Below are 26,630 nucleotides of genomic sequence, written 5' to 3'. Positions count from 1 at the left end.
TAGAAAGACCAACTCCCATGTCTCCAGGAGGCACGGCTCAATAGTGTTTCAGAAGCCCCCGTGGATCAGGCCATATCCTTGCTCAGCAACATCCCCTGCCCTCTTAGAATTCCCTGATTCCTGTCCTCCCAGGAGCCCTTCCTCCATGAACCACATGCGTCTGAATCCCTGGCTCAGGCTCTGCATCTAGGAAGGCCAGGGCAAGGCTGCATATTGGGGTCTGGGAGACAAGTATATTAGTCATGGAGTCTAATTGCGGTAGCAATTAACCTCAAATGTTAGTGGCTTAAAATGTTAGCAAATTATTTCTCGCTCACTTTAGTCTGATGTGGTTTGTTTGGTTTGCTTTGTTCATCAGGCGTTCAGAGAGCCGGGCTCCTTCCTTCTTGTGGCTTCTCCCTTCTCTAAGTCCTTACCATCTGCTGTACTGGAGGTTGATGGGGGCAGACAGTGAGGCTTGCACCAAGGCTAATTTCTGGAAGTGGTAACCTCACTTCCACCCATATTCCATAAGCAAACATGTGTGTAAGGGAGACTGACAAATATGGTGTAGCTCTGTGCCCAGGCAAGAGAGGAGAACATGGAGAAGGCCTCCAGACCTAAAAATAGGAGAGATGGTGTGGGAAAGCCGAGCTAGGAAGCTATAATACTTGAAAACACAGCTTGGCTATAGCTCAGGTAACCATATTGACCAAACAAAGCCTCTCTGTGGGGGGAGGGGGGTGGTAAAAGGATGTAGTTTTAATAATTACACCAGGATCCCAGGGGTAAAATGGGGCTACTTCAAGCAGACACGGATGTAGAGACATCTCAGCTGTAGATGACTCACAAGCAATCAAGAAATGGCTGATTCACACCATGTGGGTAATAAAAATGTTTTAAATTTTTCCTTCCTGGGCCCCAAGCCACAAAACTGGGGAAAAGGGAAAGAGAATCATTTGTAACCTTCACAGGTAGTAACTGAGCTGCATCCCTCCCCAGCACCTCAGAATATTCAGGCTCTCAAGTGTCCAAGTTCTCACCCCCATCCAAGGCTCTTTCCTGCTTTCTCTTCTCTAGTCATTCCCCCACAGTAGTGGGAAGCCGACATTAATTCTTCTATGTGGCCTTTACCAGTTCCCTCTAGTTGAAAGAACTAGTAGCTGAAAGAACTAGGAATGTACAGTAGGTCTCAGGCTCTTCTGGTATAAACATTCTCTGATGCTGAAAGACTAAGATGCTCAGTTAGAACAAGAGAGAATCCAGTCATGCCTTTAGGAATTGGTGTGGTATTTTGATTTATAATAAAAAAATGCATATTTGGGCTTTGTCCCCTTTTCTGACACAGAGCTCCTAAAACCCTTGTTTTTCCTGTAAGAAGAGCAAGATGTCTCTTATTATGCTAAGGAAGTGATTTTTAGACCCCACCTAAGGATGGCCGCTGGTTGCCAGTGGAACCAACATTGTGATTAGAAGGTTGGAACTTTCAGTCCTAGCCCCTCAACCTCCAGGGAGGGAAGAGGTGCTGGAGGTTGGATCAATTGCCAATGGTTAATGATTTACTCAAACATGCCTATATAATAAAGCCTCCATAAAAACTCAAAAGGACTGAGTTCAGAGAGCTTCTGGGGTTGATGAACAGATGGAAATTTGGGAAGAGTGTCTGCTTGGAGAGGGTAGGGAAGCTCTGTGCCCTTGCCCTAAAACTTGCCCTATGCATCTCTTCCATCTGGCTGTTCCTGGGTTGTATCCTTTTATAATAAACCAATAATAATCTATAGTAATCTATAATAATCTAGTAGGTAAAACATTTCTCTGAGTTGAGTTTTGTGAACCACTCTAACAAATTAATCAAACCGAAAGAGGGATTTGGAACCTTCCATCTGTAGCTGGTTGGTCAAAATCTCAGGTAACGATCTGGACTTGCCACTGTCATCTGAAATGGGGTGTGGGGGGGAAGTCTTATAGGACTGAGCCTGTGGAATTCGATGCTATCTCTAAGTAGATAGTATCACAGTTTAGTTGAATTGTAGGACACCCATCTGGTGTCCAAGAATTGCTTGTTGGTGGGAAAACCCCTCCCCACACATTGGAGATTGGTGATCACAACCCATTTAGCTGGGGATATGGGAGTGGGAAGGAGCTCAGGGTCAACCAGGCACTGACTGCTTCTAGCCTGGCTCTCATGAGGACCCTGCCTAACAATATCAGGAGGAGGAAGGTGGGGAGAAGGGACTTGAGGCCTCCATAATTTCCATTAGCATGCTCCTATTTATTGATCTGTATGGTGGATATTATGATGTGCCACCCAGGTCCCCTCTTGAGGGCAATACCCCGACCCCCAGCTGTCAGAAATTTCATCTGTTGGCTGTTCACAACGGGGGCACTCCCTAGAAATTACCCGTGGTCTCAGGGGCCTGCCTTGCTTAAGGATAGGCAGCAGAGGCAGTGACTGACTAACGACACAAAGGCCTGGCTCCTTTGCCTCTATCAGGACGACCGAGGTCATCCCAGCTCCAGAGCTTCCCATAGGGTCATCAAGGCTTCCGTTGTAATGGCATTGAGGGCCAGATTTTCTCCTTGTCCTGTCTCACCTTTCCCACATCCATAGAGGTATCTTCTGAGAAAGCATGCCCTGGAAAACCCTTTGAATACAGCTCTGAGTCAGAGGCTGTTTCCAGAGGATGCTAGTGAAGACAGTCTGAGACATAAGATCTAAATAAACTGTTTGTGCTGGGAAAATGGTTTTTCAAGGCAAATGCTAAAGCCCCCATTGCTGGCTCCCAACTGCTGCTCCCCAGTCTCTTCCTATATAGACCCCCCCCCCACATAAAAATGAGGAGAGATCTAGAAGGAGAACCAGCAGGGGCTGTGAGCAGCCCCCCATGGCTCTTATCTGCTGCTACTCTGCTCTTATATTCCCTCCCCCTCTGCCTTCTGTTAATGCTAACTCAAGGTCTTAAAACAGATTTTTTTTCTTCTTTGCTAAGGCCTATAACACACTTCATCATTTTCTTCTCTTACAAGTTTTGATTTTCTCTGCCTAATAGGTTTTCTTATGTTTAAAGAAAAAGTCAGAAGTGTGTGTGTGTGTGTGTGTTATATCTCATGTCTTTTTGGCATTTGAAACTCAGAGTACCAGGTAGACAGAATCTGTAATATGGTCAGGTCAGGTCATAAGGCTCTCCACCTTATGAATTATCTAGGTACTTCTGAGGCCCAGGTATCCCTGGCTATGACCTTGAATCTCTGAATCCATAAGCATCTTCTCTCAAATACTGCATTATTCTTTAAGGTTCTAGAGACCTGGGGCCCTGGCCATAGACGGATGGCCTATATTCTACCCACAGATTGCTAGGTGCACAAAATCCACAGGCACTTTTTCCTTGGGGATATTCTTCCAACCACACCATTTCATTGGGGTAGAACTTGAGAGAGTGATTCCCGTTACTAGAAAAGAAAGTGCTGACTCGCAGCACATGATGAGCCAAAGCCTGACAGTGTGGAGGTACAAGACCCACACTCACACACCATTTTAAGTCCTTCACAGTCTGTTGCACAGCTGCCAATTTTATGGTTTCAATCCTTTTGTTAAGAGTCTATTTCTGGAATCATACACTTAACATCTTCATTCAAGGTGCAGTTCATGTTACACCTGAGTGGTGTTCCTGGACAAATGCACATGCATTGACTTCTCATGTGACCCTGGATCCCTGAAACTTGGTTGCCCACCGCCCCCCCTCTCCCCCCCCCCGCTCCCAGAACACCCAGGAAATTAGGTTCCGAACCTCTGCCCATAGATTCTGTGCATTTGTCACACTGGCATGACCCCTGTATCTCTCATCTTGTGGCTGGTTATAAGCAGGTTGGTTTGGCCCTTCCTTGTTTGGGTGGAGCATACTATTCTTTCTCCAGCTCTGAGGAGAAATCCAGTCACAATAAGTGCATTGAAGGTGTAGACTCACAGTTCCATGGGGAAAGAAGGCTGACTCACTATCTTCTTGGTTTCATTCTTGTTCCACTCTTTCTCTTAGAGTTTCTTATGGTTCTGTGTCCCTTCCAAAACCTCTGCCCCCAAAGATGACCCTAGGGGCATGGTCTCAGCTCTTTGCTATCACTGCTGCCTTAAGAAAATAACCTTGCTTTCTTCCTACTTCCTCAGAATCCTACGAGGCTTTATCTTTATGTCTGGTCACTGTCTTCAATTAACCATGGCTTCTAAAGCTCTGTCTTCAAGTTCTCCTGCCCCCTGAACACAGTGTCTCTATCAAGCATAAAGAGTTTTAAAACAATAATGAGCACAGGTGAACTTCAATTTCAAGGAATTTCCACCAAAGAGTGAGCCCCAATAGGACAAGTTATCTTTCTTATTTATGCTTATACCTTCACCACCTAGCAGAGTTCCTAGCACAAGGTGGCCATTCACTAAGTTGACTGAATTAAAAATACTATAGGGAATTATTTCATAAAGCAAAGTATCTTCCTTAATGGGAATAATAAGCTCTACTCCAAATGTGATTATAAATATGTTTTTGTATTTGGGGATTTTCTTAACTATGAGCAAATGAAATGGACCTCATTCTTTTTTATATGGAGGTTGGTTGTGAATATCTCTCTCAAAAAAAGGGGATTTTCTTGGGAAGCAACAGTAGGTCAGGGGCAAAAAAATCTTCTCTCGTGTCATAGACAAAATTGTAGGAGGTACACTCTGAGCTCTAGGCAGCAAGCCAACATTCTCGCGCCTCCTGATGCTTGAAAACTATGGTCTGATTTTTATTTTTATTTTGTTTCCAGTGCCAATGCTCCTGGGTCAGTATGTTAATTTTAAAACTAGTTGCATATATTTGCATGTTGTACATATTCTTGACTCCATAGAGGCAGAATTAAAATTAAATAGGGTTTTCTACCCTTCTACTAGTCTAGTATGGATTTAAAATTCTACAAAAAAAATCCATTTTCCTTCATTTTTCTCACTCTTTGAAACTGCAGAAAAGATAATGGGGTTTAGCAATTATCAGCTTAATCTAGTAAAAGAAGCTTTGACTTTCTTGACATGAATTATTTAATCTACAGTGACAAGGTAATTTTCATTGGTTCTTGACCTGTAGTCTACAGACTCAAATTGGGTAGTTAGGAGGAGGGTTCATGAACTTGTAAAGAAAAAAAAAAGTAAAACATTTTTATTTCACCGAAATGTAGCATTCTCTTCAATTATGTATATAGGCAGCCAATTGCAATAGTATCAACAGTATCTGGTTCTTTGCTTCAATACAAATCACAATTATTTTAAATAACAACAGAATTGTTCCACATATCTTACAATGTCATTTATTCTATCACTACTTTTAAATTTTATTATTCGACTTTTCACTAGTTCTTGTTTTTTAATATGCCAATAAATAAGCACAAATATTACTATACCACAAATTTATGTTTTTTAATATTTAATAAGTTTCAATATAATTCAGTTTTTACTTTGTACCCTTGTGCATTTCACCTTATGCATGGAAAAATATTATCCTGAAGACGGGTCCATCAACTTATCAGACTGCCAACAGGATCCAAGAGACAGAAAAGGCTAAGGGCGTGAAATTTACCTATTTGTCAATACCCCACCTTCTTTTTGTGTTTATGTATCTTGATTAGCCACAATCCAAGGCTTCTTATCTGCCTCTCCTCAACACGACCCTCCTGGGGACATTGGTTATTTGCTGAACATTCCCTTTCTCCAATATACTTGTCAGCACACTATTTCTGAAGCGGACAGAGCTCGTTCAGGCATGTCTTGATGCTCTGAAAAAAGGCATTATGTTTTGGGATGAGGGTGATATTTTAAAAATTTATATAACCTAACTCTGATCACTCTGTTGGCTTTTTAAAAAGGCAGCTCTCGGGGCGCCTGGGTGGCTCAGCCGGTTAAGTGTCTGCCCTCGGCTCAGGTCATGATCCCAGGGTGCTGGGATCGAGCCCCGCATCGGGCTCCCTGCTCAGCGGGCAGCCTGCTTCTCCCTCTCCCTCTGCCTGTCTCTGCCTACTTGTTCTCTCTCTCTGTCAGATAAATAAATAAAATCTTAAAAAAAAAAAAACACACATAAAAAGGCAGCTCTCCAATTAGGCCCCTATCAATCCCAAATCTTTAGGACAGATTCTAAATATAGAATCACCTTTTCACTTCCATTAGAAAGATGGAAGCCACTTCAAATAATATGTCATCTACTGATAGAACATAAATTGGAATCATTCTGAATTTACTGTGTTTACTCCATGCTGGGGCCAAGCTGAGGCCAGGGCACACTGCAGTTTGGAGGGAGCCTTGTCTTGCTCGGAGTGGGTAGCTAACAAATAGGAGGATTCCATACGCTGGCTTGGCTCCTTAGTGGAGGTTAATGGGATTGTACTCTTAATTTTTCAGTCTGAAGTCCGTTGCATTACTGCAGTGATGATAGTCAGATTTTAGTTTGCATAGGATTTGTGGAGAGGGAAAACACGGAAACACTTCTCAGACATGCCCAGTTTGGTGTGATGGGTGGTTTCCCTTGCCGTGAGAATAGAGATGCTGTCACCTGGCTCAAGCACACCAGCTGTCAGCTCAATTTCCGGTTCTCCTGCAGCTCTGCCTGTGTCATCTGAAACTGACTGCCTGGGTGGCTGAGTCATCACAGTGCGGAAGAGCCAAATCCAGTAAAAATCAGCCTCTGGCCCTCCAGTATTTGCCCAGCATATTTTGGGAGGCAGTCCAGAGCCAAATGTGGGCCTTAGGCACAACCATTAAGTAAGCAACATCTGGGACTATAAACCCAACTTCTACTTTTTAAAGTTTCCTGAACCCTTTAGCTTTCCCCTTCTTCAAGGGTTCTGTGCCTCCAGGCTGTGGTTGCCCTCCCTAGTAGGCGATATACTTGTTCATGGGATAATGCTAGCAATGGGCCCTTCTTCAGGGGATGGCTGTCAACTGGAATAAGTATTTAAAGGGATGCAATTCTTAAAGCGGACTGCCAATGGTAAATGGCTGAAACCTGGAAGCCCTCCTTGCTTGTCTTTCCTTCAGTTGACTTTGAGTTAATCAGAAGGAAGATTATTTTTGGTGGGCCTGGCCTAATCAGTTGAGTTTTCAAAAGAGGGTTTAAGAAATAGAAGAGGTACCTAGAAGGAAGCAAACTTCTATGTTGTGGAGAGAACCACACATGGTGGGGGTGGGGGGTGGGCAGTGTGCAGCCTCGAGGAACTGAAAGTTCCAGACTTATAAGTGGCAAGGAGCTAAATTGTGCCAATAATCTGAGTGAGTGTAGAAGAGAGGCTGAACTCCAGATCAGAAACCCAGCTCAGCCAACAGTTTGATTTCAGTTTTGTGAGACCCTGAGAAGGGGATCTAGCTAAACTGTGCCTTGACTCCTGACCTACAGAAACGGGGCAACAATAAATTGTAGTGTTTGAGGCTCTAAATTGGCAATAATTTTTTTTTTTTTTTTTGCACAGAAATAGAAAACTAATACATCAGGACTCCAGAGATTCCTAACTTTTGTGTGTCACTGATCCCATGGGAGGTCTGGTGAAGCCTATAGACTTCTGCTTGGAATTAATTTTTAAGTGCTTACAATAAAATACATAGGCTTATAAAAGAAACCACTTTTATTGAAATAGGGTAATAAAAATGTTAAAAACATATCTAGGTTAGAATAACATATGCATTTATTTGTTAACACATTACATAATAAGACCTAGTGGTAGATCTAAGAACTACTGTAATATTAAAGAACAATTAGTGCAAGCCATATTTTAAGATATGTGCAGAAACAGTAATTATCTGCCATTTCTATGGGTGTCAGGGGGTCAATGCTAGTTGGTTGGTTACTTTCATTCAGTTTAAGAAAATACTAAATTTCAGATAGAGGTTAGTTAAGGATTTTTTTCCTCCAATCCCAGTGTATGGACCACTGCATTCTATCTGGGTTAAGATCCCTAGATGAGGGGGCACCTGGGTGGCTCAGTTGGTTGAGCGGCTACCTTCGGCTCGGGTCATGATCCCAGGGTCCTGGGATCGAGCCCCGCATCGGGGTCCCTGCTCGGCGGGGAGCCTCCTTCTCCCTGTCCCTCTGCCTGCCTCTCTGCCTACTTGTGCTCTCTCTCTATCTCTCTGTCAAATAAATAAATAAAATCTTAAAAAAAAAAAAAAAGATCCCTAGGGCGTCTTCCGACTTCCATATTCTCTGAGCTGGCTTCATTTTCCTGCACGTTCCTCAGCACTCCCCAGAGAGTTCTATCACCCACATCGGACCCTTTGATCACTCCCTCAGAAGTGCTACTCTCTTGTTTATTCCTAGCTCATGTTTTTTTTTTTCTTTAATTACATGGATCACTTGATTTGTGTGATTCTTGTCTTCTTGATGATGCAGAATTAACTTTAACAGAACACAGATGCAGCAAGATAAACTCTGGGTGTGTCTGTCTGGGTTTCTGAAGATTGGTGTTACAAATGCCCTCCTGGGTCAGGGTGCGGGAGAGGCAAACTCATAAGTCAAATGGCAAAGCCAGGGTTCCAGGCTGGGCCCCTCCTTTAGTTTACAGCTGCCCATCCCAGCTCCCTTCTCTTTTCTGTAGACCTGGCGTGGGCCAGAATGTCTCCTTATGAAAACTCGCTTTCCACCCACTGTTCTCTGCACTGTCAGAGTTATAAATGGATGTTCTCTCCTCTTGGCTGTGCTGTAAATCAATGTAATGTGTGCTTCCCAATTATTTCTTTACTTCTTTCTTTACTCTTTACTTTTCCAAAAAACTACAAGCGTGTATGGCTTTTAAAATTTAAAGATACTTAAGAGATTATGATACATTCCTTCCCTCCCTTGTCCCAACTCCTGTTTTTGTTTTCTTTTCTTCTGTTGGTTACTTCCTTAGCTTTACATAACATATCTATTATTTCTTGATTTATTAACTTTACATGAAGTCTGTTGACTCACTGTCATGAAAGATGAGGGTTTAATTCACTTTCCTCCCCATTTCCCATGGATGGTAGTTTTATTGTTTGAGCTCTATTGCTTGCCTTTATCATACCTCTGTTTATATCAACTTTAGCACCACATTTGCCTACTCTTCCTTCTTTTCTATGTTTTATTTTCTTTCATATATATATTTGCCTTCAGATTGTCAAGCTTAGCATTATTTACTTTCTCTTAAGCCAAAGTTGTCTTCTATAACTTTCTCTATAGGTTAATTTTAAAAGCAGGAAATTAGCTAAGAGCTTTAATCTAATTTGACTATCAAAATATTGTTGTTTGCAAGGCCAAGTGGTGGCTAGGACCATGGGTCTAATAAAATGATCTCTTAGACCACTTGAAGAAGGAAGTGTCAATTGTGAAGGTCAAACAATTCACATTGTTTATACCATCAAGTGATTAAACTCATGTCTAATTTTTCTTGATTTTTGATTTTTTGATTTTTTATTTTATTATGTTATGTTAATCACCATACATCATTAGTTTTTGATGTAACGTTCCATGATTCATTGTTTACATATATGCAAACAAACTCATGTCTAATTTTTAACACTTTGATGAACATGATATGCAGAGGATTTTTTGTTTGTTTTATGTCTCTTTTTCAGTTACTTCTATTTTTGTTTTTTTGTTTTATTTATTTATTTATTTGACAGAGAGAGAGAGAAAGAGCACAAGCAGGCAGAATAGTAGGTAGAGGCAGAGGGAGAAGCAGTCTCTCCGCTGAGCAGGGAGCCCGACCCGGGGCTCTGTCCCAGGACCCTGGGATCATGACCTGAGCCGAAGGCAGCTGCTTAACCAACTGAGCCACCCAGGCACCCTGATGTTTTTTTGATCTTCCTGACAAAAGAATAACATGACTTCAGTCCCTAATTTAGTGGACCCTCTCTGTGGATGGAACTCTAGCATAAGCTTATTTCAAATCAGTGTACTCTAAATAAAGACAGAATTGAACCAGATTGATTTGAGAGAGGAAGGACAACATTGCAGGTATAAATCCTACCTAAGATATATTATTTACAAGCTCTAGAAATAAGGAGTCTGATGGGCTGATTCCTTCAGAAGCACATCTAAGCTTTTCCATCCAGGTATTTTGGGTGGAGATCTATCTCTAGTAATAGAGGTAGAGCACGGGACTCTGACCTAGCCTATCAGCATAATGCCACTTTCCTGCAGGAAGCAGGTATAGGTGGTGGTTCTTGGCCCCACTGCAAATGTTTCATAATATTTTAAAATAAATTATTTGGTCATCAAATATCAATAGTGTTTAGTCTATAGAATCTAATAACTCAGGGTCCTCCATTTAACTCAGTGCTACAGTGCTTCATGCTTCAGATGATTCCCAAGTTTCTTCAGAATTCCTTTTGGTAAGAAAACTTCTAGAAACTGAATGCACATCCTCAGTTCATAAGTGAGTTAATGGGTTTATTTCCTAAACCCAATTCGTTTCTGTTGCTGAGGTAAAGACTTGCTCTTTAGATCTGAACACCACTGTCTATTTTGTAAATGGTCCCCACGCTGAAGTGAAACAGAACTGTTAATGTATTTTTGATGAATATTAACAATTCATGAAAAAAATAAAAAGTATGATAAATATTCAAAGGAGCCTGGTTTTGGTTTCCTTGCCTTAAAGTTATTCTCTCTCTCATATCCTCTCCCCCTTACTATACAAAGAGTATAACTTCTGCATCTTTCTACATTATGGAAAGTCAATTTGATAAGAATGTTGTGATGTCTGTAACCTGTCAGGGGTAAATTGAGTAGAAAATTATGCAGTACCCTGGTAAAACCAAATGTTAATATGGAAATTCTCATTAAAAGCCCTAAGAAGCTAGAGATGTTTGAGTAAATTCTACTGATTGTTTTGACCTGACCTTTTTAAACTGCTCCCTTACCCAGTGTGCTGAAACCCTTCAATTGATCTCACCCCCATATTATCAGTTTCAGACCAGGAGGCTTTTTCAGAATCAATGGCTATGGCATTAACTCATTTTCTCCCCACCTCCCCTGCTCCGTCCCCCACCTGCCAACAACACTTCTCTGTAGGGGCTGTGAGCAGGAAAATGCAGCAAGTTTCTCCTTCAATAAATAGGACATCCCATTCAGGTCACTCATGCAGCTCATTTTAAATAAATTGAATCAACTTATGCCTATTAGCTATTTGTCCTTGAACTAAGATAACCTGGGATGTCCAGGTATCACTCAAAGAAGGAATCATGAAGGTGACAAAATTTGCTGAGAGCTCCAAGGCCAATTTTTGTGGAACTTTACTTGAATAGGGCTGGGGAAGGGACCTGCTATTGCTCTGAATGAAATAGCATGTTAGCTAATCATAGTATGCTCTGCCCTTGGAGAAAAGCCTCAGAAAATTAGAAAATTTGAGAATGTTTTTCAACCAAGTTTTATTTTTCTGAAATGAATGAGGCACCATGAATGAGGTTAAGAGATGGTGCTCATCCCAGGAGACTGGGAATGCCCAGTCCCTTCCCTGGGAAGCTCTTGTCATAGGAGTTTGTCCTCAGCAGCATCAGCAAATCAATTAATCGGCAAGCCTAATTCATATACAGGAGTTACACAAGGAGTAGCATAAAGATTGTTTTTCTAAAGAAGGGCTTAAATTTGATTGAAGTAAATTATCTCTGAACTTCCCTTCTTCGATGATGAATTAGTTCTTATAATTTCCCACACTGTGGCTTTAAATGTGGTCAGAGTCTCCATTTATTTAATTCAGATTTTGCCTTTGTTGTTATTGTGGTTCAGCAATATATTAAGTTCCTCTCCCTGTCTGGGCACATGAGATGATCTCATTTTCTTTTCTTTTTTCTTTTTTTTAAAGATTTTACTTATTTATTTGACAAAGAGTGAAAGAGCACAAGCAGGGGGAGTGACAGGCAGAGGGAGAGGGAGAGCTGGGAACCCGACACGGGGCTTGATCCCAGGACCCTGGGATCATGACCTGAGCCGAAGACAGACGCTTAACAAACTGAGCACCCAGGCATCCCGAGATGAACTCATTTTCCTGCCCCTTCAAGTGAGGCATGACCATGAGACTTGTTTGGCTAATGAAATGTGAGTGAAATGCTGTGTGTGATTTCTAGGCTGTCAGACCTAATTGTTGATGCTTGATTCTTTTGTTCTTTCTTTCCCCCACACCTGTGATCATGGAGGGAGAGGTTGGTGTGGAGGGGCCACAGGATTGATGATACCTTAAAGGACAGTGGTCCTGACTCATGGCCGAGTTAGAATGAATGGGAAATAACTTTGTATTGGGCTAAGCCAGTAAAAGTTGGGGCTACTTTTACTGAAGCATAATGTAGCCTATCTTTTTGAAACAGGATCCATGTTCAAACTCTCCTGAATGGAGGCCCTTTAGAGCCACTATTCCTTTATTTCTGGGGCATTTGTCTTGATTATTCTTGATGGAAACTCTTGGCTGTTTTGTGCAATAGACTGCCATTTGGGAAGTTGTGAGCTGGGGGCGGGGGGGGGGATTGTTGACCAGCAGACAAGTGTATGCTTCATGACATCCTCTAATTAATGGAGAGGAACCTTATGGTATAATAAAAATCAGGCTTAGTAAAAGGCTCTCTTGGGATCTCTGCCTGTGATTATAGAAAGAAAAGAATACCTGGTTTAATTGACATTTATTAATTGCTCTTGACTACTCATATTAACTCACCTCTACACTGATAATGGCTTAAAGAGATAACCTTGATAGGACTAGTTGATTCAAAAAAGGCCTGGGTGTGATATGAATTTCAGAAATACAGATCTCCTCTTAGAAATATTGAGGTTCCAAAGGGCAAATGCCAAGTCCAGTTTTCTCTAAGTCCAAATGGACACCATCCACCTGAATGGAGTTACATAACTCACTTCTGTTATGGCTTAGGTTTGATTCTTAACTAAGTTCACCAAAGAGGAAAATTATTTTCATAATTCCTATACTTTTTTAAAATTTAAATTTTAAATTTAAATTTAAATTCAATTTAATTAACATATAGTGTATTATTAGTTTCAGAGGTAGAATTTAATGATTCATCAGTTGCATATAATATCCAGTGCTCATTCTGTCAAGTGCCCTTTCCATCAAGTGCCCTTAACCACCCAATTACCCCATCCTCCCACCCACCTCCCCTCCAGCAACCCTCAGTTTGTTTCCTATAGTTAGGAGTCTCTTATGGTTTGTCTCCCTGTTTTCACCTTATTTTTCTTTCCCTTCCCCTGTGTTCATCTGTTTTGTCTCTTAAATTCTACATATGAGTGAAATCATATATTTGTCTTTCTCTGACTGATTTATTTTGCTTAGCATAATACCCTCTAGTTTGAAATTCTTGAAAAGTGGCAATACATTGAATAAAGCATCCTTGTTTTAGGAGCTTCAACATTTAATATTTAAAAGGCCATATTTTCAGAAACCCTTTCCAAATTGGTAGGTTTGGGGAGAGAGTTGTGTTTTCTGTGGTGTTTCATAAATTACTTGGTAGAATAAAGAACTTTTAAAATGTAGTTACCGTATTTCATGTGATCCTCCACTATGGAAGATCCATTAATAATAAACAATACTGAGTTTATGTTTTTCTCTGATAGCAAGGAACTCTTTCCTTTCCTTTGAAGTGGGTTCACTCCCCTGAAACATGATGTTTCTGAATTAAGTTGCTATTGGGTTGAGGAGTGGGAAGGAGAACAAAACTGAAATATTTTTCTAATTTATCATGGAGGTTGGGCAAGTGATGAAGCTTCCATCAGCACTCTTTATTGTTGATAAACAGGAAAATGTCTGAGCTGGGCAGGGGCTCTAGTCTCACTAATTTTATGAAGTCCTTACAGAGGGAGTGTGCACACTTTCATTCACTCCTTCTTTATTTATCTCCTCCTTCTTGGCTTCAACTCCTTTGGAAAAAATGACAGACTCAAAAAAGGTGCAATCCCCTTAATATGTACCTCGTTTAAAACAACTATTTAACTGACTCAGCCTACTCTGTTAGCACTATTTTGTACATGTTACTTCTAACATGCAGTTCTTTCAAAACTTCTCTTGTTCCTTGTATTCTACGAAAGTATTTTCCTGGAGATCATTTGATTTGTACTTTTCCTAATGAGCATGGGAAACTTTCTTAAGGTTGCTGATCTCTCCTTAACCTATTAAAGCTGCTTACACCCAAAGATTATTAGGTTAAAAAATGGTTGAATATCAAAAATGTCACATGGTTCAAGCTTTATTTGCTGTGGCTAGAGATTGATGAAGAATTTTATTTTATTTTATTTGTAGAAAGCATCTTTGTTTTTTTTCTGTCAAGATTTTATTTAAATTCAAGAGAGTTAACATATAGTGTAGTATTAGTTTCAGGGCTAGAATTTAGTGATTCATCACTTGCATATAACACCCAGTTATATGCCCTCCTTAATGCCCATCACCCATGTAGCTCATCCCCCACCCACTTCCCCTCCAGCAACCTTCAGTTTGTTCCTCTAGGTAAGAGTGTCCCGTGGTTTGCTTCCCTTGCTGTTTTTATCTTATTTTATTTTTCCTTTCCCTCACCCATGTTCATCTGTTTTGTTTCTTAAATTCCACATATGAGTAGAATCATATTGTATTTGTCTTTCTCTGACTATTTCACTTAGCATTATACACTCTAGTTCCACGTCATTGCAAATCGCAAGATTTCATTCTTTTTTTTAAAGATTTATTTATTAATTTTAGATAGAGAAAGTTTGAGGTGTGAGTGGGGGGGAGGGCCAGAGGGACAAAATCTTTCAAGCAGACTCCCCACTGAGCGTGGAACCTAACACAGAGCTCAATCCCATGACCCATGAGATCATGACCTGTGCCAAAACCAGGAGTCAGTTGCTCAACCAATTGAGCCACCCAGGAACCCCAAGATTTAATTCTTTTTGATGGCTAAGTAATATTCCAATACCACATCTTTATCCATTCATCAGTCGATAGACATTTGGGCTCTTTTCACATTTTGGTTATGGGGGTAGTGCTGTTATAAATATTGGGGTGCAATGTGCCTTTTCAAATCACCATTTTTGTATCTTTTAGGAAATACTTAGTACTTCAATTGCTGGGTCATAGGGTAGCTCTATTTTTAACTTTTGAGCAACCTTCATACAATTTTCTAGAGTGGCTGCACCAGTTTGCATTCCCACCAACAGCATAAGAGAATTCCCCTTTCTCTGTATTGTCACCAACATCTGTTGTTTCCTAAGTTGTTAATTTTAGCCATTGTGACCAGAGTGAGGTGGTATCTCATTGTGGCTTTGATTTGTATTTCCCTGATGATGAGTGATGTTGAACATTTTTCCACCTGTCTGTTGGCCATTTGTATGTCTTCTTTTGAGAAATGTCTGTTCATGTCTCCTGTCCATTTCTTAAGTGGATTTTAAATTTTTTGGATGTTGAGTTTGATATGTTATTTGTAGATTTTGGTTACAAGCACTTCATCTGATATGTCATTTGCAAATATCTTCTCACATTCCATTGGTTGCCTTTTAGGTTTGTTGACTGTTTCCTTTGCTGTGAAGAAGCTTTTTATCTCCATGAAGTCCCAGTAGTTCATTTTTGCTTTTGTTTCCCTTGCCTCTGGAGATGAGTCTAGTAAGAAGTTGCTGTAGGGTGCTTGAGTGACTCAGTTGGTTGAGCACCGAACTCTTGGTTTTGACTTAGGTTATGATGTCAGGGTTGTGAGTTGGAGCCCTGCATTGGGCTCCATGCTCAGCAGGGAGTCTGCTTGAGATTCTCTCTCTCCTTCTCCTTCTTCCCTCCCCTACTCATACACACACACTCTCTCTCTAAAATAAATAAATAAATCTTAAAAAAATAGCAAATAAATAAAAATCAATAAATAAGTTACTGCAGCTGAAGTCAAAGAGGTTGCTACCCGTGTTCTCCTCTAGGATTTTGATGGATTCCTGTCTCACATTTAGGTCTTCTATCCATTTTGAATTTATTTTTGTGTATGGTGTAAGAAAGTGGTTCAGTTTCATTCTTCTGCATGTTCCTGTCTGATTTTCCCTGCACCATTTTTTGAAGAGACTGTCTTTTTTTTCCATTGGATATTCTTTCCTGCTTTGTTGAAGATTAGTTGACCATATAGTTCTGGGTCTATTTCTGGGTTCTCTATTCTGTTCCATTGATCTATGTGTCTGTTTTTGTGCCAGTACCATACTGTCTTAATGATTACAATTTTGTAAAATAGCTTGAGGTCTGGAGTTGTGATGCCTCCAGCTTTTTTCTTCTTTTTTTCTTTTTCAACATTACTTTGGCTTTTCAGGGTCTTTTCTGGTTCCATACAAATTTTAGAATTGTTTGTTCTAGCTTTGTGAAAAATGCTAGTGTTATATTTGTAGGGATTGCACTTAATGCGTGGATTGCTTTGGGTGGTATAGACATTTTAACAATATTTCTTTCAATCCATGAGCATGGAATGTTTTTCCATTTCTTCATGTCCTCTTCAATTTCTTTCGTAAGTTTTTTAGTTTTTAGAGTACAGATCTTTTACTTCATTGGTTAGGTTTATTCCTAGGTATCTTACCATTTTTAGTGCAATTGTAAATGGGATCGATTCCTTCATTTCTCTTTCTGCTGTTTCATTATTGGTGAATAGAAATGCAACAGACTTCTGTGCATTGATTTTATATCCTGTGACTGCTGAATTCCTGTATCAGTCCTGGTAATTTTTTGGTGGAGTCTTTTGGGTCTCCTACATAGAGTATCATGTCATCTGCAAATAGTGAAAATTTGACTTCTTCTTTGCTGATTTGAATACCTTTTCTTTTTTTGTTGTTGTCTGATTGCTGAGGCTAGGACTTCCCATACTATGTTGAACAACAGTGGTGAGAGAGGACATTCCTGTCATGTTCCTGACCTTAGAGGAAAAGCTCTCAGTTTTTCCCCATTAAAGATAATATCAACTGTGGGTCTTTCGTATATGGCCTTGTGATGTTGAGGTATGTTTCTTCTACCCCTACTTTCTTGAGGGTTTTTATCAAGAAAGGATGCTGTATTTTGTCAAATGCTTTTTCTGTGCCTATTGAGAGGATATATGGTTCTTATCCTTTCTTTTATTAATGTAGTGTATCATGTTGATTGATTTGTAGATATTGAACCATCCCTGCGGCCAAGGAATAAATCCCACTGGGTCATGGTAAATAATCCTTTTGATGTACTTTTGGATTCAATTAGCTAGTATCTTGTTGAGAAAATTTGCATCCCTATTCATCAGGGATATTAGTCTGTAATTCTCCTTTTTAGTTGGGTCTTTGTCTGGTTTTGGAATCAAGGTAACTCCCAGAATGAGAAGGAAAGTTTTCCCTCCATTTCTAGTTTTTGGGATAGTTTCAGAAGAATAGGTATTAATTCTTCTTTAAATGTTTGGTAGAATTCCCTCGGGAAGCCATCTGGCCCTGGACACTTGTATGTTGGGAGATTTTTGATTACTGATTCAATTTCTTATTTTTAAAAAAATTTTATTTATTTATTTGACAGAGAGTGAGAGCACAAGCAAGGGGAGCAGCATGCTGAGGGAGAGGGAGAAGCAGACTCCCAAGATCCTGGGATCATGACCTGAGCCAAAGACAGACATTTAACCGACTGAGACACCCAGGTACCCCTGATTCAATTTCTTTCTTTTTTTTAAATTAAATTAAATTAAATTTTATTATGTTATATTTGTCACCATACAATACAGCATTAGTTTTTGATGTAGTGATCCATGATTCACTGTTTTCATATATCACTCAGGATTCAATGAAGTATGTGCCCTCCTTAATACTCATCACCAGGCTAACCCATCCCCTCACCCCCCTACCGTCTAAAACCCTCAGTTTGTTTCTCAGCGTCCATAGTCTCTCATGGTTTGTCTCCCCCTCTGGTTTCCCCCTCTTCATGTTTCCCTTCCTTCTCCTAATGTCCTCCATGCTATTCCTTATGTTCCACAGATAAGTGAAACCATATGATAATTGACTTTCTCTGCTTGACTTATTTCACTTAGCATAATCTCCTCCAGTTCCATCCATGTTGATGTAAAAGTTTGGGTATTCATCCTTTCTGATGGCTGAGTAGTATTTCATTGTATATATGGACTACATCTTCTTTATCCATTCATCTGTTGAAGGGCATCTTGGCTCTTTCCAGAGTTTGGCTATTGCGGACATTGCTGCTATGAACACTGGGGTGCATATGGCCCTTCTTTTCACTACATCTGTGTCTATGGGGGTAAATACCCAGTAGTGCAATTGCTGGGTCATAGGGTAGCTCTATTTTTAAATTTTTGAGGAACCTCCACACTGTTTTCCAAAGCGGCTGTATCAACTTACATTCCCACCAACAGTGTAAGAGGGATCCCCTTTCTCCACAACCTCTCCAACATTTGTTGTTCCTTTCCTTGTCAATTTTTGCCATTCTAACTGGTGTAAGGTAGTATCTCAATGTGGTTTTGATTTGAACTTCCTTAATGGTAATGATGATGAACATTTTTTCATGTCTCTGTTAGCCATTTGTATATCTTCTTTGGAGAAGTGACCATTCATGTCTTCTGCCCATTTTTTGACTTGATTATTTGTTTTTTGGGTGTTGAGTTTGAGAAGTTCTTTATAGATCTTAGAAATTAGTGTTTTGTCTGTAGTGTCATTTGTAAGTATCTTCTCTTATTCTTTGGGTTGCCTCTTTGTTTTGTGGACTGTTTCCTTTGCTGTGCAGAAGCTTTTATCTTGATAAAGTCCCAAAAGTTCATTTTCACTCTTGCTTCACTAGCTTTTGGAGACTTATCTTGAAAGAAGTTGCTGTGGCCAATGTCGAAGAGGTTACTGCCTATGTTCTCCTCTGGGATTTTGATGGATTCCTGTCTCACATTGAGGTCTTTCATCCATTTTGAGTTTATCGTTGTGTATGGTGTTAGAGAATGGTCAAGTTTCATTCTTCTGTATATAGCTGTGCAATTTTCCCATCACCATTAATTGAAGAGACTGTCTTTTTTTCCATTGCATATTTTTTCCTGCTTTGTCAAAGATTATTTGACCATAGAGTTGAGGGTCCATATCTGGGCTCTCTATTCTGTTCCATTGGTGTATATGTCTGTTTTTGTGCCAGTACCATGCTGTCTTGGTGATCACTGATTTGTAATATAGCTTGAAATCAGGCAATGTGATGCCCCCAGCTTTGTTTTTCTTTTTCAACATTCGGGGTCTTCTCTGATTCCATACAAATTTTAGTTTGTTCCAGCACTTTGAAAAATGTCATTGGAATTTTGATCAGGATGGCATTGAAGGTATAGATTGCTCTGGGTAGCATAGACATTTTAAAAATGTTTATTCTTCTGATTCATGAGCATGGAATGTTTTTCCATCTTTTGTGTCTTCTTCAATTTCTTTCATGAGTGTTCTGTAGTTCCTAAAGTATAGATCCTTTACCTCTATGGGTAGGTATATTCCGAGGTATCTTATGGTTTTTGGTGCTATTGTAAATGGAATCATTTCTCTAATTTCTCTACAGTTGCATTGTTAGTGTATAAGAAAGCAACTGATTTCTGTGTATTGATTTTATATCCTGCCACATTACTGAATTGCTGTATGAGTTCTAGTAATTTTGGGGTGGAGTCTTTTGGGTTTTCCACATAAAGTATCATGTCATCTGCGAAGAGAGAGTTTGACTTCTTCTTTGCCAATTTGAATACCTTTTATTTCTTTTTGTTGTCTGATTGCTGTTGCTAGGACTTCTAGTACTATGTTGAACAACAGTGGTGAGAGTGGACATCCTTGATTTGTTCCTGATCTTAAGGGAAAGGCTCTCATCTTTTCCCGATGGAGGACGATATTCTCTGTGGGTTTTTCATAGATGGATTTTATGAACTTGAGAAATGTTCCCTTTATCCCTATACTCTGAAGAGTTTTAATCAGAAAAGGATGTTATATTTTGACAAATGCTTTTTCTGCATCAATTGAGAGGACCATATGGTTCTTCTCCCTCCTCTTATTAATGTGTTCTATCACATTGATTGATTTGCGAATGTTGAACCACCCTTGCATCCCGGGGATAAATCCCACTTGATTATGGTGGATGATCCTTTTAATGTATTATTGGATCCTATCAGCTAGGATTTTGTTGAGGATTTTAGAATCCATATTCATCAGGGATATTGGTCCGAAGTTCTCTTTTTGATGGGGTCTTTGCCTGGTTTGGGGATTAAGGTAATGCTGGCCCCATAGAATGAGTCTGGAAGCTTTCCTTCTGTTTCCATTTTTTGAAACAGCTTCAGGAGAATAGGTATTATTTCTTCTTTGAATGTTTGGTAGAGTTTCCTGGGGAATCCATCAGGTCCTGGAGTCTTGTTTTTAGGGAGGTTTTTGATCACTGCTTCAATCTGGTTACTGGTTATTGGCCTATTCAGGTTGTCAATTTCTTCTTGTTTCAGTCTTGGGAGTTTATAGGTTTCCAGGAAGGCCTCCATTTCATCCAGGTTGCTCAGCTTATTGGCATATAATTGTTGATAATAATTTCTAATAATTGTTTCTATTTCCTGGGTGCTAGTTGTAGTCTCTCCCCTTTCATTCATAATTTTATTAATTTGGGTCCTTTCTCTTTTCTTTTGGATAAGTCTGGCCAGCGGTTTATCGATCTTATTCTTTCAAAGAACCAGCTTCTAGTTTCGTTTGATCTGATCTACTGTGTTTCTGGTTTCTAATTCATTGATCTCTAATCTTAATTATTTCTCTTCTAATGTGTGGCTTAGGCATTGTTTGTTGTGTTTTCTCTAGTTCTTTAAGGTGTAAAGTTAGTTGGTGAATTTGGGATTTTTCTGTTTTCTTGAGTGAGGCTTGGATGGCTATGTATTTCCCCCTTAGGACTGCCTTTGCAGTATCCCATAGGTTTTGGACTGATGTGTTTTCATTCTCATTGGTTTCCATGAAATGTTAAAGTTCTTCTGTGATTTCCGTGTTGACCCAAACATTCTTGAGCAGAGTGGTCTTTAGCTTCCAAGTGTTTGAATTTCTTCCAAATTTTTTCTTGTGATTGAGTTCCAGTTTTAAAGCATTATGGTCTGAGAATATGCAAGGAATAATCTCAATCTTTTGGTATCAGTTGAGACCAGATTTGTGACCCAGTATGTGGTCTATTCCAGAGAAAGTTCTATATGCGCTCGAGAAGAATGTGTATTCTGTTGTTTTAGGGTGGAGTATTCTGTATATATCTATGAGGTCCATCTGGTCCAGTGTTTCATTCAAAGCTCCTGTTTCTTTGTTGATTTTCTGCTTAGATGATCTGTCTATTGCTGAGAGTGGAGTACTGAGGTCTTCTACAATTAATGTATTATTATCAATATGACTATTTTGGTTAGATGGCTGCTCTCATGTTGGGGGTGTAGATATTTACAATTATTAGATCTTCTTGTTGGATAGACCATTTAAGAATGATATAGTGTCCTTCTTTGTCTCTTACTACAGTCTTTAGCTTAAAATCTAGTTTATCTGATATAAGAATTGCTACCCCAGCTTTCTTTTGAGTTCCGTTGGTATGGAAGATGGATCTCCATTCCTTCACTTACAGTCTGGATGTATCTTTAGGTTCAAAATGAGTCTCTTGTAGACAGCATATGGATGGGTCCTGTCTTTTTATCCAATCTGCCACCCTGTGCCTTTTTATGGGAGCATTTAGGCCATTCAGGTTGAGAGTGATTATTGAAAGATATGAATTTAGTGTCATCATGTTGCCTGTGAAGTCCTTGTTTCTATAGATTGTCTCTGTAAATTTCTGTTCTATATCACTCTTGGGGTCTTTCTCCTTTTATAGAACCCCCCTTAATATTTCTTGCTGGACTGGCTTACTGGTCACATATTCTTTCAGTTTCTGCTGGTCTTGGAAGCTCTGCATCTCTCCATCCATTCTAAATGATAGCCTTGCTGGATAAAGTATTCTTGGCTACATGTTCTTCTCATTTAGTACCCTGAATATGTCTTGCCAGATCTTTCTGGCTTGCCAGGTCTCTGTGGATAGGTCTGACGTTATTCTGATGTTCTTCCCTCTGTATGTAAGGAATCTCTTCCCCTATCTGCCCTTAAGATGGTTTCCTTGTTTCTAAGATTTTTGAGTTTTACTATTACATGCCAGGGCATTGGCCTGTTTTCCTTCATCTTGGGAGGAGTCTCCTCTGCCTCTAAAACACAGATGTTTGTTTCATTCCCCAGATTAGGGAAGTTCTCAGTTATAGTTTGCTCAAATTTATCTTCTAGTCCTCTCTCTCTCTCCACCCCCTCTGGAATTCCAATAATTCTGACACTGGAACTTTTCATGGTGTCACTTATTTCTCTGATTCTGTTTTCATGGATTTTGAATTGTTTCTCCCTGGCTTCCTCTTTAGCCTTCTTTTCTATCACTTGGTCTTTTAGATCACTAATTCATTCTTCTGCCTTGCTTACCCTAGCTGTTAGATTGTCTAGATTAGATTGGATCTCACTGATAGCATTTTTAATTTCTGTCAGTTCAGCTTTCATTTCTGCCCTTAGAGACTCTATGTTGCCATTAATCTATTTCTCCATTCTAGCTATTTTCTTCACAACTGCTACCCTGAATTCCATTTCCGACATCTTGGTTATATCTGTATCCATTTATAAATCCGTGGCAGAAGTCACAGTCTCTGAGTCTTTCCTATTTTGGGGGTTCCTCTTCCTAGTCATTCTGTTGAGTGGTGGTTGAGTGAATGTACAGAGTACAAATTATTGACCACAACCCAAGCAAGATGCACCTGTTTCCTAGGGACCTTAGGGTTGTCGGCCTCTTGTTCTCCTAGCCTGTCTTCTGGGGGAGGGGCCTGCCGCATTGTTATGCAGGTAACCCTGTTTGGGCAGAGCTGCCCTGTCCCCTGTGGGGGGGGATGGGCTCCGTGAACACCGTTTTTTGGGGGGTTTTGTTCTCTGGCAGCTTTCCCTGGTGGCTTTCCTCGACTCTTCTGGGAGTCAGATCTGAAGAGATCATCTCCAACCCTCTGCGTCAGAACAGAGAGATTGCAGTCTGTTCTTCAGTGAGCTCTCTAGGCCACACTATCTCCGTTTCTGTCTGTGATGCTAAAAACTGCAGCATCCTGGGTTGTGCATTCCTAAGCAGTACTCCCAGTCCTCGCCTCCACGTCAGGGCACGTCTTTGCCCTTTGTACTTCTAAAACCACCAGATACCCCGAGTTCACACGGGCAGCCCCGCCACTCCAGGTTTCAGTCTGGGGGGCCTGCCTTAAAGTCTTTTCCCCACTGCTACCAGTCTGTGAGTCTGTGCCCCTTCCCCAGCAAGGGAGGCTATCGCTCACCAGCGGTGCAGGATCCTGAGGGCTCAACTCCCTCCCCCTTCCTTTTATCTTCAGATATGTGCCCCCGGAATCATGGCTCCCCGCTTCATACCTCGAAACCAACTGACTGCAATGTTCTGTTTGTAGAGATCCAGATATATATTCTTACATCTCAGGCTGATTTCGTGGGTGTTCAGAGTGGTCTGGTAGATACCCGTCTCAATTCTGGGGACTGGTTGGAATAGGGTCCCCTGCTCCTCTGCCATCTTTTCCTCCCCCGATTCAATTTCTTTACTGGTTATGGGTCTGTTCAGATTTCCTATTTCTTCCTGATTCAGTTTTGGTAGTTTATATGTTGCTAGGGATTTATCCATTTCTTCTAGATTGCCTAATTTGTTGGCATATAACTGCTCATAATAATCTCATATTTATTTGTATTTCTGTGGAGTTGGTTGTGCTCTCTCCTCTTTCATTCATGATTTTATTTAGGTCCTTTCTTTTTTTCTTTTTGATAAGTCTGGCTAGGAGTTTTTCAATTTTATTTATTCTTTCAAAGAATAAGTTCCTGGTTTTGTTGATCTGTTCTACTGTTTGTTTTTTTTTTTATTTCTGTATCATTTATTTCTGCTTTAATCTTTATTATTTCCCTTCTTCTGCTGGCTTTAGGCTTTATTTGCTATTCTTTTTCCAGCTCCTCTAGGTATAAGTTTAGGTTGTTTGAGACTTTTGCTTCTTGAGGGAGGTCTGTATTATTATATATTTAGATATCCCAAAGGTTTTGGACTGTCATGTTTTCATTTTCATTTGCTTCCACATATTTTTTTTAATTCTTTAATTTACTGGTTTGCCCATTCATTCTTTAGTAGAATGTTTTTAACCTCCATGTATGTGTGGTCTTTCCATTTTTTATCTTGTGGTTGACTTCAAGTTTCATAGCATTGTGGTCTAAAAATATGCATGATATGATCTCAGTCTTTTTTGTAGTGGTGGAGGCCTGATTTGTGACCCAGTACTTGATCTATTCTGGAGAATGTTCCATGTGCACTCGAAAAGAATGTGTATTGTGCTGCTTTAGAATGAAATGCTCTGTATGTATCTCTTAAGCCCATCTGGTCCATTGTGTCATTCAAAACCATTGTTTCCTTGCTGATCTTCTGCTTAGATGATTTGTCCATTGCTGGGAGTGGGGTGTTAAAGTCCCCTACTATTTCTCTACTATTACCAATGAGTTTCTTTAAATTTGTTATTAATTGATTTGTATATTTGGCTTCTCCCAAGTTAGGTGCATAAATATTTACAATTGTTAGATTTTCTTGTTGGCTAGACCCTTTTATTATGATATAGTTCCAGTTTTCATCAGTCTTTGGTTTAAAATCTAGTTTCTCGGATATAAATATGGCTATTCCAGCTTTCTTTTGAGGTCTATTAGCATGGTAAGTAGTTCTTCACCCCCTCACTTTCAATCTGGAGGTGTGTTTGGGTCTAAAATGAGTCTCTTATAAGCAGCATATCAATGGGTCTCATTTTTTTTTTTATCCATTCCATGCCTTTTGATTGGAGCAATGAGTCCATTTATATTCAGAGTAATTATTGATAGATACGAATTTAGTGCCATTTTATTACCTGTAAAGTCACTTTCCTATAGATTGTCTCTATTCCTTTCTATTCTTTGTTGCTTTTGGTCTCTCTTTCCTGCTCAAAGCGTCCTCTTTAATATTTCTTGCAGAGCTGGTTTAGTGTTTATAAGCTCCTTTAGTTTTTGCTTGTCTTGGAAACATTTTATCTCTCCTATTCTGAATGACAGCCTTGCTGAATATAGTATTTTATTCTTGGCTGTGTATTTTTTTCTATTTAGGATGTTGAATATTTCCTGCCACTTGCTTTTGGCCTGCCAAGTTTCAGTGGACAGGTCTGCTGCTAACCTTTCATGTTTACCCTTGTAGGTTAAGGACCTTTTGTTCCTAGCTGTTTTCAGAATTCTCTCTTTATTTTTGTGTTTTGCAAGTTTCTCTATGATATGTTGTGGTATTGACCTGTTTTTGTTGATTTTGAGGAGAGTTCTCTATGACTCTTGGACTTGAATGCCTGTTTCCTTCCCCAGATTAAGGAAGTCTTAACTATAATTTGTTCAACTAAACCTTCTGCCCCTATTTTCCGCCCTTCTTTTTCTGGGACTCCTATGATATGGATATTATTTTGCTTTATGGAATTGCTGAGTTCCCTAAGTCTACCTTCATCATCTAATAATTTTGTTTCCCTCTTCTTTTCAGCTTCATTATTTTCCATAATTTTATCTTCTATCTCAATATTCTCTCCTTTGCTTCTGTAATCTTTGTTGTGATTATATCTAGTCAGTTTTGCATCTCAGTTATAGCATTTTTTTTTTATTGAAACCTGATGAGTTTTTAGGTCTTTTATATCTGTAGCAATGGCTTCTCTGGTGTCTTCTATCTTTTTTTTATGCTGAGGTAGTAGTCTTATGATTGTTGTTCTAAATTGTTGTTCTGATATATTGCTTATATCTGTTTTGAGCAAGTCCCTGGCTGTGATTTCTTCCTGACCTTTCTTTTGGGGAGAATTCCTCCATCTTGAAATTTTGGTTAGGTTTCTGTCTTTTTTTGTGTGTGTGTTTTGAAATATTGTTATGCTTCCTACATCTGAGAGTAATGCTATATTAAAAAGGGGTCATATACTGTTCAGAGCCTGGTGCTTCAGGAAGTGTTTCTGTTGTATGCTGTATGCACTCTGCTGTTGGGTTTTGGCTGCTCTTTCTCACTGGTCAGTCCTCTGCACAGTTCCTCCTTGCGTGCAGTGGGGAGTCTTTGGACCTTTAAGTAGGTGTGCTTTGATTTATTAAAATTTTCTGGAAAAAAAAGAAAAGAGAAAAAAAAGCCTGATCCCAAAAAAGAAAAAGAATGAAAAAAAAAAAAAAAAACCAAACAGACAGTCAAAAAACTATAAGCCTGATTCCAAAAAATAAAAGAAAGAAAAAGAGAAGAAAAAAAAGAAACTTGATTCCTCCCTCCCCCCCCAAAAAAAGAGAGAAAAGGAAATGAAAAGACAAAGAAACAAAAAATTCTATAAGCCTGATTCCAAAGAATAAGAACAAGAAAAAGAAAAAGAAAATAAGGTAAAGTCTTGTCCTATTTCCACCAGAACTGCAGGTGATGCTTTGAAGTGTTCTATGATTAGTAGACTTCGTGCATGTGGGGTGCTGCCTGTGCTGGTCTTCTGGGGGAGAGGCCCACTGTACCAGTTCAGAGTCAGACCTTCCCCAGTAAATATGCACCTACTAGGCACGGGGTGAGGGGGTGGTTAGTGTAAGTGGCTCCAGCCTCCACGGGGAGCTGCTGTGTTGCTCTCTGAAATCCTACCGTGTTGGTGG

At 39.8% G+C, this 26,630-nt stretch overlaps 1 long non-coding RNA gene across 1 annotated transcript in view; it reads left to right on the top strand.

Annotated features, from left to right (window-relative positions):
- Positions 1–26,630, top strand: part of LOC135361682 (uncharacterized) — a 262,772-nt gene that overhangs the window by 13,261 nt on the left and 222,881 nt on the right. Inside the window, exon 2 of the long non-coding RNA XR_010405363.1 lies at positions 17,461–17,578. This is a non-coding gene — a long non-coding RNA (uncharacterized LOC135361682). The remainder of the gene's footprint in view (positions 1–17,460; positions 17,579–26,630) is intronic.

The sequence above is a fragment of the Mirounga angustirostris genome, unplaced genomic scaffold, assembly GCF_029215605.1.
Source record: "Mirounga angustirostris isolate CCGP_5_RB_7025 unplaced genomic scaffold, mMirAng1.0.hap1 SCAF_10, whole genome shotgun sequence".
NCBI lineage: Eukaryota > Metazoa > Chordata > Mammalia > Carnivora > Phocidae > Mirounga > Mirounga angustirostris.
Note: the sequence above shows the minus strand (reverse complement) of the source record. Positions and strands in the feature narration are given on the sequence as shown.